The sequence below is a fragment of the Salvelinus namaycush genome, chromosome 31 (genome assembly GCF_016432855.1).
Source record: "Salvelinus namaycush isolate Seneca chromosome 31, SaNama_1.0, whole genome shotgun sequence".
Classification (NCBI taxonomy): Eukaryota; Metazoa; Chordata; class Actinopteri; order Salmoniformes; family Salmonidae; genus Salvelinus; species Salvelinus namaycush.
This window is the reverse complement of record NC_052337.1, coordinates 35,643,257-35,658,780: the sequence shown is the minus strand read 5'-3', so window position 1 is coordinate 35,658,780 and position 15,524 is coordinate 35,643,257. Positions and strand designations below refer to the sequence as shown.

At 38.6% G+C, this 15,524-nt stretch overlaps 1 protein-coding gene across 1 annotated transcript in view; it reads left to right on the top strand.

Moving 5' to 3' along the window:
* Window positions 1–15,524, top strand: part of LOC120025574 (reticulon-4 receptor-like) — a 72,898-nt gene that overhangs the window by 33,142 nt on the left and 24,232 nt on the right. The gene's annotated exons all lie outside the window — the stretch shown is intronic.

Here is a 15,524-nt window from a genome sequence, read left to right as displayed (position 1 = left end):
AAAGACAAAACAAATGGAAAATGAAAAGTGGATCGGCGGTGGCTAGAAGGCCGGTGACGTCGACCGCCGAACGCCGCCCGAACAAGGAGAGGGACCGACTTCGGCGGAAGTCGTGACATTCAGTTCAGCAATATTCTTAGGATGTCTGGTGTGAACCACTCTCAAGGTCATGCCACAGCATTTTAAATCGGGTTGAGGTCAGGACTCTGACTGGGCCACTCCAGAAGATGTATTTTCTTCTGTTGAAGCCATTCTGTTGTTGATTTACTTCTGTGTTTTGGGTCGTTGTCCTGTTGCATCACCCAACTTCTGTTGAGCTTCAATTTTTAGACAGATAGCCTTACATTCTCCTGCAAAATGTCTTGATAAACTCGATAAACTTGATGATACCAAGCTGTCCAGGCCCTAGGGCAGCAAAGCAGCCCCAAACCATGAGGCTCCCTCCACCATACTTTACAGTGAGGATGAGGTTCAGATGTTGGTGTGCTGTGCCTTTTTTTCTCCACACATAGTGTTGTGTGTTCCTTCCAAACAGCTCAACTTTAGTTTCATCTGTTCACAGAATATTTTGCCAGAAGCGCTGTGGAACATCCATGTGCTCATTTGTGAACTTCAGACGTGCAGCAATGTTTTTTTTGGACAGCAGTGGCTTCTTCTGTGGTGTCCTCCCATGAACACCATTCTCGTTTAGTGTTTTACGTATTGTAGACTCGTCAACAGAGATGTTAGCATTTTCCAGATATTTCTGTAAGTCTTTAGCTGACACTCTAGGGTTCTTCTTAACTTCATTGAGCATTCTGCACTGTGCTCTTGCAGTCATCTTTGCAGGATGGCCACTCCTAGGGAGAGTAGCAACAGTGCTGAACTTTCTCCATTTATAGATCTTTGTCTTACCATGGACTGATGAACATCAAGGCTTTTAGAGATACTTTTGTAACCCTTTCCAGCTTTATGCAAGCCAACAATTCTTAATCTTAGGTCTTCTGATATCTCTTTCTTTCGAGGCATGGTTCACATCAGGCAATGCTTTTTGTGAATAGCAAACTCAAATTTTGTGAGTGTTTTTTATAGGGCAGGGCAGCTCTAACCAACATCTCCAATCTCGTCTCATTGATTGCACTCCAGGTTAGCTGACCCCTGACTCCAATTAGCTTTTTAAAAGTCATTAGCCTAGGGGTTCACATACTTTTTCAAAAATGATGTATTCAATATAGACAAGACAAATATAATAATTTGTGTGTTATTAGTTTAAGCACACTGTGTTTGTCTATTGTTGTGACTAAGATGAAGATCAGATAAAATTTGATGACACATTTATGCAGAAATCCAGGTAATTCCAAAAGGTTCACATACTTTTCCTTGCCACTGTACATAATTTTTCCATTGAGCATGAAAAGCCTGGATGCTCAAGAGTCCTGCTAAAGTGTGTACATGTGTAAACCAACCAGCATTGGTTTTTCTAACCTTCATCTTCCTCAGTAAAACATTTTCCATAGATGAAATACAGCAAGCTGCAGTGAATCACTGTTCCTGCCCTCTCCGATATCACTCTGCTCCGTAAGCTAATTTTTGTGGAATTGTGATTAGGTCAGATATTATGAGATTTCCCACAAAGCACTCTACTCTATGTTAGCAGGCCCTATGGTAAACGTGATATCATAATAGTGATATCGCTGCTCACTTCTCAGTCGGAACACTGAGAATGGATGGGGAAGAATTTGAGTTTCCAGTGGAGTTCCAATGACTTTTAAAGTTAATTAATTACCTGGTAATCCAATAAACTGTGTTGATGGGGAAGAGCACAGTATGGAGCACATGGATATATATCTGACTGGCAACAAGATCAATTTCACTTTACAGTGGAACTGCTGTCTGTTTTTCACTAGTCTGTCTGGCTGCATTCTGCTCCTCTATTCATCCGTACTGCCTATAGGACTCAAACCCCATCTTCAGCAAATCCTTTCTCATGGAAGGACAAGTCACCCAAACACAGCCAATCTGCTTTGCATGTGGATTAATGCCACACAAAGGAATACATTTCTAAAGAATTTCAAGTCATTGTTTGTTTACTCCCTCCTCCTTTTGGGTTCAGTTTAAAAATAGGCATTCATCTCCTAAATTCTTATTTTTTGCAGTTGCCCTTCAGTGTCTTTTAGAAAAGTGCAATAGCTACAAAGGGTTGATAAAAGTTTGAACACGCATTATCACCTGTAAATGTCAGATGCTTGTCTTTAGTTTGTAGGGTTCATCTGTGTTGTGAGGATTTATTTTCTGGCTTTCCTTTTAGATAGTTATGGACTTTTTGTGTTTTGCTGACTGAGAATTATTTTTGCTGAATCTTAATCTGACATCAGCTGTCATTAATGACTGTTTATGTCATGGTTATAACTGTGTTATGTAGGCCATCCTTTGTTGGACAATTCTGTCATCAGTACTCTGCTAGCTTTTTAAGCCTGGTAGTTTCAAGTGGCTTTTTTACTACAAACTCTGTATCTCTTCACAAACACTCTTATTCCTCTCTCCATTTTAGTGGGATGACCCATTTGCTCTGCCAAGTGGAGCACAATGGCATTACTAAGTGAGTTTGAACTGCCAGGCAGTACTGTCATTGTTGGTTCCTAGTCCCGCTCACAAATCACTTGAGGAACAAAGACACCAGGTCACCCACAAATTAACAGAATCAAACATTATGATAGTGTAGCTTAAAGCAGATAGTGTTATTAATCCAATTTACCCTTATCCACAGTCAGAAGCTTCTCTGGGGATTTATTTTCCAAAAGTATTACCTGCTCCCTTTGATGGTTTCCCATACTATGGTTTAGAACTTCAGCCTCTGTATTTCAGTCTTTGCGAGAGACAGATCAACTGTATTTGAGTTTCATTCCAAAATGATATATATCAGGAGGGGGTAGGGCAGATGATCGATGCTAGGTCAATGTGGGTGGGAATGAGAGAGCGAGCGTGAGAGATGCAAGGTAGAGGGGACTTACAGAGGTAAGAAACAGAGGGTGTGAAAGACAAAGAGGGATGGAGAGAAGCAGAGAGAAATGGAGAGTGTGATGTTTATTAAGTTGATTCATTGATACAATTTAAATTCAAGCTGCCAAAGTACATAAATGATTGTGTACAGACAGACAGCTTATTCATATCTGAAAATAATGCTGTTTGATCAGTATAACTGTACGATCTAATACCGGCATTAATATTTGTGTGTGTATATGTGACAAAACACACAAGATATTTGAGATATTCAAATAGGCTAAGCCATATAATACACTGTATGGAGGATCTATGGCAGATATGCAGGGTTTTTATGAGGGCCATTAGGATGCAACATCACACAGCCCTTTTCTTTTCCCTGGCTGTCTTTGGCATGTGCTCTCTCCATGGTCTGCTTGCTGTGGCACTTAAATACGTCAGGTTGGATATCCGCTGTCATTTGACAGCCTGGTCACTGTGCTAGCCAGTCACACCAGCAGGGAGGCTTGTGCTAACACTAGAGGGCATGCTAATGCTTTTCGCATCATTCGCCCACTCAAGGACCACCACACAGTCATGAAACAAAGCAGTAGCGACACAAAGTGTGACTCCCATACAAATCTAACTCTATTAGTAATGACAACATGTTGCTAAAGGCCCAGCGCAGTCAAAAACATGATTTCCTGCATATACCAAAAATTCGGAACACCTTCCTAATATTGAGTTGACTGCACTGGGCAAGGCACTTTTGTCTTGCCAATTCACCCTCTGAATGGCACACATACACAATCTATGTGCCAATTGTCTCAAGGCTTAAAAATCCTTCTTTAACCTGTCTCCTCACCTTCATCTACCCCGATTGAAGTGGATTTAACAAGTGACATCAATAAGGGATCATAGCTTTTACCTGGATTCACCTGGTCAGTCTATGTCATGGAAATGTTTTCTGTACTCTGGGTCCTGTGTGGCTTAGTTGGTGGCTTGCAATGCCATGGTTGTGGGTTTGATTCCCACGTGGGACCAGTATGAAGAAAGTGTATGCTTTGGATAAGAGTGTCTGCTAATTGACTAAAATGTATTTCCACACTGAGGTTGGAATGAAAATATGGTAATGCCCTTTTACTTTAAAAGCAGTTTGAAAAGACCGCCTGAAATTTCAGCCTGTTGTAGTGGGATGGAGTTTTGGCCTGCCTGGTGACATGACCAATAAGAAAGAGAGTTCCGAACCTCTCTGCCAATAACAGCTAGTTTTCAGTTTCCCCCTTCCCAGTCAGACCACTCTCACACAGTCCTAGCTAAATTCTTGCATGAGAAATTGCTCTTTGCTAAGAAGCTATTTTGTTTAATTCAACAATTTAATTCAAAACAATCACAGTAAGGTACTTAATTGTTACCCAGAAATTATTTGATATTTAGATAAAAACTGCTGCATTGGAACTTTAAAGCACTTTGATAGAAAGATTTTTTTCTCCCATTTATGATTATAGGTATATGGGAAGGAGCTGTTGCTGTCACCGTTTGTGTCTCCATCGCTTCTCAGTTTCTACTTCAATTGGCATAATTTGCCATGTTGGCCTGTTTCTGTGAAATTACTCAGGTTTGGCAGGGCTTTCATCCTTTGTTACATCTGAGATGTTCAAAGATTACAGAGCAGGAACCTGCTTTTCACTGTGGATGGATTGGAAAGGCAAGCTCCACTTTTCTTGTAAAACATTGCTGCATAATAGATGCAATGTGAGACTACTTGCAGTACAGGTGAAGAAGACTGGTGCTGTATGACTCAACCTTTCAGCCTCCTTGAAAAAAAAATATACATTGTGCGCTTTGTTCTGTTATCAATGGGAGGATGGTGAGGTGAGATAACTGGTTTGGCTTTCAAGCGGACTGCCATGGGACCCAATACAATCAGACTCGTTTTGAAGTCTTCATGATATTCATGCTGGAGAGCGTACCCATTGAAAACGTCCAAAATAGGATGAATTCAAGGTGGCTCCTCCTTTTAACAAACACAATTCCAGGTTGAGCTCACATAATCATAGGCTTAACTCCAAATGGAACATATGAGTATAGGCACAGGAGTCACACATAGAGCCTTCCATATTTCAGAAGAAAACAAGTGTGTGCACTGACACTATTGTAAAAAAAGCTGCTACATATATATTGCTATGGCAGGTTTTAGGCAGCTGATTAATAATACTGTAGGCACAGTATTAAACTCCCGAAAATGGCCAAATAGAACCAGTTCACCTGATTTTACACTATAATTTGACTATTAGATGTTCAATCTTGATTTTGGAAGAAATATTTTAAAAGGAATAAAATAAGAGTTCAATTCAAGTAACAGGGTTGACCTTAACATGAGGGACAGACGTACATGAATCACAAGAAATAAACAATCATCTTCAGAAAGAACTTTCTCAAAGTCACAAAAATAACTAGGGCTTTACAATGATGGTGGAAACCTGGAGTGTTTCGGGAGTTTAATGGGTTAAAATCTTTTTAGAGGGGGCATGGAGGGACATGTCAAAATGCTACGTTTTTGCACTTTACCAAGTCTGTATTCCTATTGAAAATCAGATTTATTGAATTCTCCAAATCAAATCACACTTTATTTGTCACATGCCCCGAATACAAGGGGGTTTACTGTGAAATTCTTGCTTACGAGCCCTTGCCATTGATGCAGATTTAAAAACTACAAATAATAAAAGTAACTCTATAAGAGGAATAAAATGCACAAGAACGAAGCTATATACAGGGAGTACCAGTACCAGATTAATGTGCAGGGGTACGAGGTATTTGAGGTAGATATGTACATAGAGGCAGGGTAAAGTGACTAGGCATCAGAATAAATAATGATAAGAGTAAGAATAAAGAACAGAGTAGCAGCTGCATATGTTGAGTGTGAAAGTGTATGTCTTCAGAAAGTATTCATACCCTTTAACTTATTTGTTGTTTCAGCCGGAATGAAAAATTGATTAAATAGATTTTCTTTCCAACCCATCTACACACTATACCCCATAATAACAAAGCGAAAACATGATTTGAGAAATTTTAGCAAATGTATAAAAAATGAAATCCCACTTGCTGGCCAACAGATTTGTTCGTGGAGTTTTCATTCATAAGGGTTTTCAGTACACTTATCCTAAGCCATCCCTTTAAATACGGTACACCTTTAAGTTAGAATGTTGTATATCGATGTTGTATAAATGTTGTGTAAATATATGCATATTCGTCTCCATTTCAGCACCAATTGGTAGATTGAAAAATACTCTGATCTTGTCAATTATTTAGGTTTAGGAAAGTATTTATGAATCATAAAAGAACAGGTTTGGCGAGCCTTTATGAACAAATGGATGAAAACGGTGGTTTGATTAATTCTGAAAATTGCCACATTTAGTTCTTCAACCCATGGTAATGTTGGAAGATTAGTGTCCATACTGTACAGTGCCTTCAGGAAGTATTCATACCCTTTAACTTATTCCACATTTTGTTGTGTTACAGCCTGAATACAATTTTTATTAAATGCATGTTTTTCGCTTATCCATCTACACATAATACCCCATAATGACAAAGTGAAAACATGTTTTTAGAAATGTTTGCAAATGTATTGAAAATGAAATAAAGATATATATATATATATAATTTACATAAGTATTCACACCCCTGAGTCAATACATATTAGAATCCTGGATTGTACAATATTTGCACAAATTCTTTAAGCTTCATCAAGTTGGTTTTTGATCATTATTAGACAGACATTTTAAAGTCTTGCCATACATTTTCAAGACGATTTAAGTCAGACTTGCAATCAGGCCACTCAGGGACATTCAATGTTGTCTTGGTAAGTAACTCCAGTGTAGATTTTACCTTGTGTTTTAGGTTATTGTCCTGCTGAAAGGTGAATTTGTCTTCCAGTGTCTGTTGGAAAGCACACTGAAGCACATTTTCCTCTAGGATTTTGCCTGTGCTTCTGTTCCATTTCTTTCAATCCTAAAAAAAACACTGTAGTCCTTACCGATGACAAGTATACCCATAACTTCATACAGCCACCACCATGCTTGAAAATATGAAGAGTGGTACTCAGTGATGTGTTGTGTTGGATTTACCCCAAACATAACGCTTTGTATTCAGGACATAAACATAATATCTTAGCCAAATTGTTTACAGTTTTACTCTAGTGTCTTATTGCAAACAGGATGCATGTTTGCAATATTTTTATTCTGTACAGGCTTCCTTCTTTTCATTCTGTAATTTAGGTTAGTATTGTGGAGTATTGTTGATCCATCCTCAGTTTTCACAAATCACAGCCATTAAACTGTAACTGTTTTAATGTCACCGTTGGCCTCATGGGGAAATCCCTGAACGGTAATCCCTGAACGTAAATCCCTGAACGGGAATCCCTGAACAGTATTATGTGTGAGGTACAGAGACGAGGTACAGTAGTCATTCAAAAATCATGTTAAACACTATTATTTCACATAGAGTGAGTCTATTCAACGTATTATGTGACTTGATAAGCACATTTTTACTTATTTAGGAACTTATTTAGGCTTGCCATAACAAAGTGGTTGAATACTTATTGACTCAATATATTTCAGCTTTTCATTCGTAATTCATTTGTAAAACTTTCTCTAAATATAATTACACTTTGACATTATGGGGTGTTGTGTGTAGGCCAGTGACACAAAATCTCAATTTAACAAAATGTGGAAAAAGTCAAGGGGTATGAATACTTTCTGAAGGCACCGTATGTATGTGTGTGTTGTGTCGGTATGCGTGTGTGTGTTATGTGTGTAGTGTTCGTATGTACTGTATGTGAATTTGTGTGGGTTTTGTGTGAGTGTCAGTGAAGTGTGTGAGTGAGTGTATATATAGTCTTGTGAGTCAGTGCAAGATAGGGTCAATGCAGATAATTAAATGGTTACATGGACTATTTAGCAGTCTTATGGCTATTTAGCGGTCTTACACTGTAAAAAAAAAAAAACACCCATAAATGTAGTTAATAACTAACTGTTATTAATAACTGGTTCCGCAGCCCTTTTTTTTGTTTGCTAAACTTTTCATTCCAAGTGTTACCTTTACTACTATAGCCCATATAAATGCACTGACTAACACATTCATAAATGGCAAAAAAGACAGTAAAAAAATAAACCATAAAGAATAAGGTTTTAAAGTGTCTGTCCTATATCTAAGAGACATAAGAAAGTTCAGGAAATATTTTCATTTTTTTTGGACACATATTTAACCACTTATTTTTGTTGGCACAAAACTACCTTGATACTTCCATTCGTTTATATGGTTTACCTTCAGATAAGTCCCGTCACATTCGTTTATATGGTTTACCTTCAGATAAGTCCCGTCACATTTGTTTATATGGTTTACCTTCAGATAAGTCCCGTCACATTCGTTTATATGGTTTACCTTCAGATAAGTCCCGTCACATTCGTTTATATGGTTTACCTTCAGATAAGTCCCGTCACATTCGTTTATATGGTTTACCTTCAGATAAGTCCCGTCACATTCGTGAGGGTCGTAGAGCAAAACGGAGAACACACTCATGTTCGTTAGTCTCCCCTTTACACAGAGTGACAATGCTCTCATCAAGTTTGTTTGTTTATTTGTCATATGCACATGAAAGATATGGAGTCACTACATGACCGTTAATGTACAGTATCATGTTCTTTTAACAAAACATATTGTAGTGGCGGCAGCCTTTTAGAAGACTTGGAGGCGAGGTGAAATCTTAGTGATTTTTTGGCCACTCCTGTGATGGATTGTCATACCAGTTAATGTGTTCTGTTTTGTTCTGTAGTTTAAGGTTAAGCTTGTACACTGCCAGTTCTGTGGTCCTAATGGTACCAAATAACCTACTAAAGGTTAATTGTTAAGACAATATGATTTGGCAAATGTATTATATTTGCTATACATTTTTATAAAAAGTAACAGTTATGGCCTCCCGAGTGGCTCAGCGGTCTAAGGCACTGCATCACAGTGCTTGAGGTGCCACTACAGACCCGGGTTCAATCCTGGACTGTATCACAACTGGCCATGACTTGGAGTCCCATAGGGCGGTGCACAATTGGCCCAGCATTGTCGGGTTTAGGGGAGGTTTGGCCGGGGGGGGATTTACTTGGCTCATTGCGCTCTAGCAACTCCTTGTGGCGGGCCGGGTGCAGTTGACCATAAAATATTAAGATGGGCAAAAGAACACAGACACTGGACAGAGATATGGCTTTTCCTTTGCAACTCTGCCTAGAAGGCCAGCAGTCGCCTCTTCACTGTTGACGTTGAGACTGGGGTTTTGCGGGTACTATTTAATAAAGCTGATAGTTGAGGACTTGTGAGGCGTCTGTTTCTCAAACTAGACACTCTAATGTACTTGTCCTCTTGCTCAGTTGTGCACCGGGGCCTCCCACTACTCTTTCTATTCTGGTTAGAGCCAGTTTGCTCTGTTCTGTGTAGGGAGTAGTACACAGCATTGTACAAGATCTTCAGTTTCTTGGCAATTTCTCGCATGGAATAGCCTTCATTTCTCAGAACAAGAATAAACTGACATGTGTCAGAAGGAAGTTATTTGTTTCTGGCCATTTTGAGCCTGTGTGCTGATGCTCCAGATACTCAACTAGTTAAAAGAAGTCCAGTTTTATAGCTTCTTTAATCCTTAACAACAGTTTTCAGCTGTGCTAACATAATTTCTAAATGGTTTTCTAATGATCAATTAGCCTTTTAAAATGATAAACTTGGATTAGCTAACACAAGGTGCCATTGGAACACAGGAGTGATGGTTGCTGATAATGGGCCTCTGTACGCCTATGTAGATATTCCATTAAAAATCAGCCGTTTCCAGCTACGATAGTCATTTACAACATTAACAATGTCTACACTATATTTCTGATCAATTTGATGTTATTTTAATGGACAAAAAAGTTGATTTTCTTTCAAAAACAAGAACATTTCTAAGTGACCCCAAACTTTTGAACAGTAGTGCATATTTATAATTATTACAAATACATTTAAATGGGTGTTGTATATGGAAATATTTTACAAAACATTTCCAAATACATAAAAAAATATATATTTACCAAATATTGATAAATATGTCAAACCATATTATAAAATACATTGTTTAATGTTTTTCAGAATATATTTTGAAATAGGTTTAATTCATTTTCCAATCCATTTCACAAATACTGTGATATACATTTTAGATACATGTGTGTATATATACAGTACATTTGAAATACATTTCGTAATATATGTTGGAATGTATTTAAAATGTATGAAATATTTTTCATATACAGTATATACTATTATTATTAGTATATAGTATTAGTTGGCCAATTGTAAATATTTCACATGTATCCTAAATTTTTTATTAAAAAACTATATTTTATATGTTTTCTTTTCCGTGTGAGTACAGCAGTACCAAGGCAGCTCAGACTCTGTCAGTGACAGGCAAGAGGACAGTGGGCTCAGTCTCTCCTTCTCTTCTACTCTGTGACAGCATTAACAGTGGAGGCAGCAGATAGGGGCCCTTACAGCTGTGCGATCCTCCACCATCACAGTTGCCCCCTGTCAAACACAGCCTCTTATCAGAACGCTCTCTTCCGCTTGCTCAACACCTCCTAACCCTATATGCAGGGCCAAGTCGAGTGAGGTACACAAACTAATTTCACGTCAGCTTACATTTTGGTTGTTGTTCAGCAGAAGCGAGATAAGAGGATGAGAAAATAAAGGGAACAAGACCAACAGGGATGCCTGGCTAGGCTGGCCAGCAGGGGCGCTGTGCTGTGGAGGGTAGGGAACGGCAGGGCTTAGACTGGACAGCTCACTAAATGAAAAGGTGATGGATCAATAAAGGGATGTGGCTGTGAATCTCTTATCAGCTGTGCAATGAGAAACTCCAGTGCCTGGCCATGCGATGATCTAGAGGCACCGGGGTTCAGTGGCCTCGTGCCTTATCGCTCCTCGTTACTGCAGAATCCATTTTCTACCACGAGGGCTTAGTGTACCCAGGCACCCCCGGACAGGAGCAGCTAGTCAATAATGCAGGACCTTTTCCTCCGCCATAGGATGTTCAGCACAACACATGCCTGGATGAAGAAAACCTTTTAGAACACCGTCAAACTTTAGTTTAGTTTTTTTGTGATGGGTTGAAGCACCCTATCTCTCTTGCCTCTTGGTGCAAAAAGAAAAAACATATCTTTACTTTTTTCTGATGACGTGGACGTCACAGTCAGGGAAACAATTGTCAAACTGTTTCATGACACATTAAAGAGGTTTTTTAAAAGCACCAGTCTGTCATGAATGTAGATGATGCACAAGGATACACCTATTGCTATGCACCTATGCACACCGGTGCATTTAATACCTTTTCATTCATTGGGAATAATCTTGAGGTATATTTTTTTGCAGAATCTGTGACTGATGTGATGCTCTGTCCGTGCCTGCTAGTTGGTTTAACCAGGGATATATTGATTTTGCAATATGCTGCCAGATCTGCAATTACAGTATTAGTTTATATCTGGAATTCATTCATACTGGAATTCATTCTAACTGATTCATTTGATTGAAAAAATCTGATTCAAATCTGAAACGAAATATTTTGCTCAAATACAGATGTAGGATCGTAATTTGATCACTCTTTTGTTGCTGAGAATTTTCCTGCACAGAACGAAATGCAAACGTATGGTGTATTTTAGGTTTAAAATGGTTTCTAAAGTTTTCAGAAAAATATTCATTAATTACATATAATCCACATAAAAATTGCCATTTCCTGTTGCTGGAGGATTATTTTCCTGCTGTAGCAAATTGGCTCAAATGAAGATCCTTCATCTTTACTGATACAGTTTGCTGGGTTGTGTGGTTTTAATCTGTCGAGTTGACTTCATGGATATTTACTGCAAACACTTCTTCCTGAGCTGACCTCAACGCTCTGCAGTTTTAATAGCTTGTTGTGACTGTCTGTACTGTGGCATCCTGTCTAGCAAGCATCAGCTTTTTCTTCTCGCATTGCTTGGTGCTGAAAGCTATGCTTTTTTCTCCCTCTGAAAAGTACCACTGGGATGGCTGCCACATATAATAGCCATAGACTCCCAAGCAGTGCAAAGATTGGTTTTATATGAAAAAGTATGTCATAGTCCGCTGTCTCTTGAGAATTGTGCTGGGAGGAGGCAATCTAATAGAGATCTAGGATCTTAATTTGAGCCAGTTTGCTACAGCAGGAAAATAATCTTGCAGCAAAAAGGAAATGTTAATTATTATGTGGATTATAATTAATAGACATGTTTGCACCTGCAACAGGGTGATCAAATTAAGATCGTACATCTTTTGCTGTATTCTTATAGGTCCTTTCTCAATGGTGCAAAGTGATTGCAAGATATCTGTACAATGGCTAAGGTTGGATTCCATTCGCTTTCAAATAATTGGGGTCCTGTAAATCTTTACACCCTGTTAAGACATTTGATGATACGTTGCTGTGAATTTACTGTAAACACATTATGGGGCGTTCCACCTCAAAAAGCACAAGAAAGAGGATTTCAACACCCACCATCTCAGATTGTTCTAAAATTGGTTATGTAGTTAGTAACAGATACAATGAGCATTCCTGCAACTTAATTTTTCTGAAATATAATTTGATATCTGAGAAATTAAGCTAATTGATTGCACCCAAATTGGCCATTTTAATTTATAGGACTCAGATAATATTCAATAAATATAGTACCCAACATCTGATTTGGACCAAACTTCTTCCTACTAATGAGTAAAACATGGAGAATCTCTAAAATCTCTAAAAAATCTACGGACCCCCTCACCTCACCCCACGCCAATCCCACCCCAACAACCAGTATAAGTTTCAAGTCTCTATGTTTGACAAGTAGTATGAAGCTGTTTGGAGTATTGCTTTTCCATACTATGTAATGTATTCCCTGTGAATCTGGTGATGTTTTTCCCCCCCTGTTCAGAGAAATTAGTCATTGAAGTTGCTTACATCGTTTACCATGAAGTAGTGTTTGACCATTAGATGCTGCTGTTCCTGCTATACCGCCTCACTATTTCATCCACTTTGCTGGTCTCTTGTGTTTGTTAAACAGATCACAACATTTCCTTTGCAACTTTGGGTAGAAAACCAATCGATTTGGCTCATGAAGAAAATACATTGTGTGGTCAGCCTCACAATTCAAGTCTTCCATGAAAGCAATTCAGGTCTTCTCTTACGCTTAATCTGTGTCCAAGAAACGGCCCCTTTGTGTATGGTTTATTCCCTTCACAAAAGGTCTAGATTAGTTACTGTTAGACCATTCCAGTTGAACAAGCAAACGATTAGGCTAAAGCAGTTCTAATAGATTCAGTCTTCTGGTCTTCAATGGTAAAAGTCCCAAACACACACTGTATAGTGTTTTGTAATGGTATTAGGTTGGTTGGTCAATGCCACTAATCACAATACATATAGAGATGCTTCCTGATATTTTTGTTGTTGTTGACCAACACAAGAGTGCCATGCAATATATTATTTTGTTAGTGTTGTCACAACATTTTAGTCCCCTAGCCCATTTCTCCATCAAAGTTATGGGCTTGTAGGAAAAGTCTTCATATTATAATTGCACCATAGGGATAGCCCTTTCAGAGAGCTGTCACTTGTGGACTATTTAAGGATTGTTGGGTGGAAGCATTATGTTTCTAAGAGAAGGATAAACAGAATTGCTTTCACAGAGGACTGGCTTGAACTATGAGGATGACCACACAATTTTATCTTTATTTAACTAGGCAAGTCAGTTAAGAATACATTCTTATTTTCAATGACAGCCTATGAACAGTGGGTTAACTGCCTTATTCAGGGACAGCTCGGGGATGTGATCTTGCAACCTTTCGGTTGCAAGTCCAACGCTCTAACCACTAGGCTACCTGCCACCCTCATGTTTTCCTCATGAGTAAAATCTATTGGTTTTCTTCCCAAAGTTGCAAAGGAACTGTTGTGATCTATTTAATAAACACAAGAGACGAACAAAATGGAGAAAATAGTGAGGCGGTATAGCAGGAACAGTAGCAACTAGTGCTCCAAATCTGGTACTTCCACACTACTTGATGGTAATCAATGCACGCGACTTCAATTACTAATTTCTCTGAACAGTGGTGGACAAAAACATCACCAGATTCACAGTAATACATTACATAGTTTGACAAAGCAATGGTCCAAACCGCTTATACTACAAAAACATAAAGAATTTATACAGTATACTGGTTGTTGGGATGGGATTGTTGTGTGGTGTGCGGGGTCTGTGGGTGGCTTTTGGCCTTTTTTATTCCTAATGTCTTACTCATTGGTAGGAAAATGTTTTGTCCAGATCGAATTTTGGGTACTACAGAATATTTATTGAATATTGTCTAAATCCTATAAATTACATTTAAAATTGTCAATTTGGGTGCAATCAATATCTTAATTTCTCAGAAATCAGGAATGCCAATCTTACCTGTTTCTAACTACAGAAACGATTTCAGAACAATCTGAGATGGTGGTTGTCATGGCTTGCTGAAATGACATGAAATGACTCTTATGTCAATACTTACCTACATCAATGAGTGCATTGTACAGTTTTAGCTTTCAATTTATGGTCGGAAAATGCACACATTCTGTTTAGTTCTTACAGTGTCCAAATATAGTATTCATTTGGGAACCACCACTCAGTGCCTGAAATTATGATGGCTTAATTTACATAATAATTAGCCGTGGGGACCTTTACGATAGAGAAAATAATGCTGGAGCTGTGAGCATTTCTTCGGAGAGGTCTAATAGTCCCAAAACTAGCATCTGTGCCAGGGGATTATTTAATTTAGGTGACTAAGGCCTGCTTCTGAGTCCAGTGGGCAATGCCCACATCCCAGAACATATCGGGCAATGCTAATAATATGACTGTCTAGTTGGAATTGCTCTGATGAAATGACTAGAATACAAATAGATTATATTGTGTGAATTAGCGTTATCTATTGTTTTGTTCACAAGCATCATTCTCTCGCTCTCTCTCTCTATGCGTCTATGTGTCATTCGGTTGTTGGTTCTTTGGCTTTGGAGTCATAATTCCTCTGTTATTTATAAGCCATCTGGTTTGAAGATGCTTTGTCTCTACAAATTATCACTCCTTCTGTTTAAAAAGAAACTGTGCCCTATTAGACTCCAGTCTCACTGTTGCCGGTCTGACAGCCTTCACAAGCCTCACAAATTCTAAATTGCTCATAGCCATTATTACAACCATTTTATATTCCTCTTGTTTCCATGAATTAACTGCACATATCAACAGGCAAATACCTGTAGTCCATATAATGTGTTGGTGAAGCACATAGTAATGCAATGTTAAAACTTTGAGCATAATGGCACGTTTTAAAGGCAATGAAAGCAAATATGTTGGTTCTATCAAATTGGGGTATCCTTTTACGATAAGAGAGACTTACAGTGTAGTAACCGTAGGAGGAAAGCACATCCTGCACTGGAGACGAGTTCTGTCTGATCTCATCTGCAGTAGGCACTCCACAAGGTTACATGTGATGTC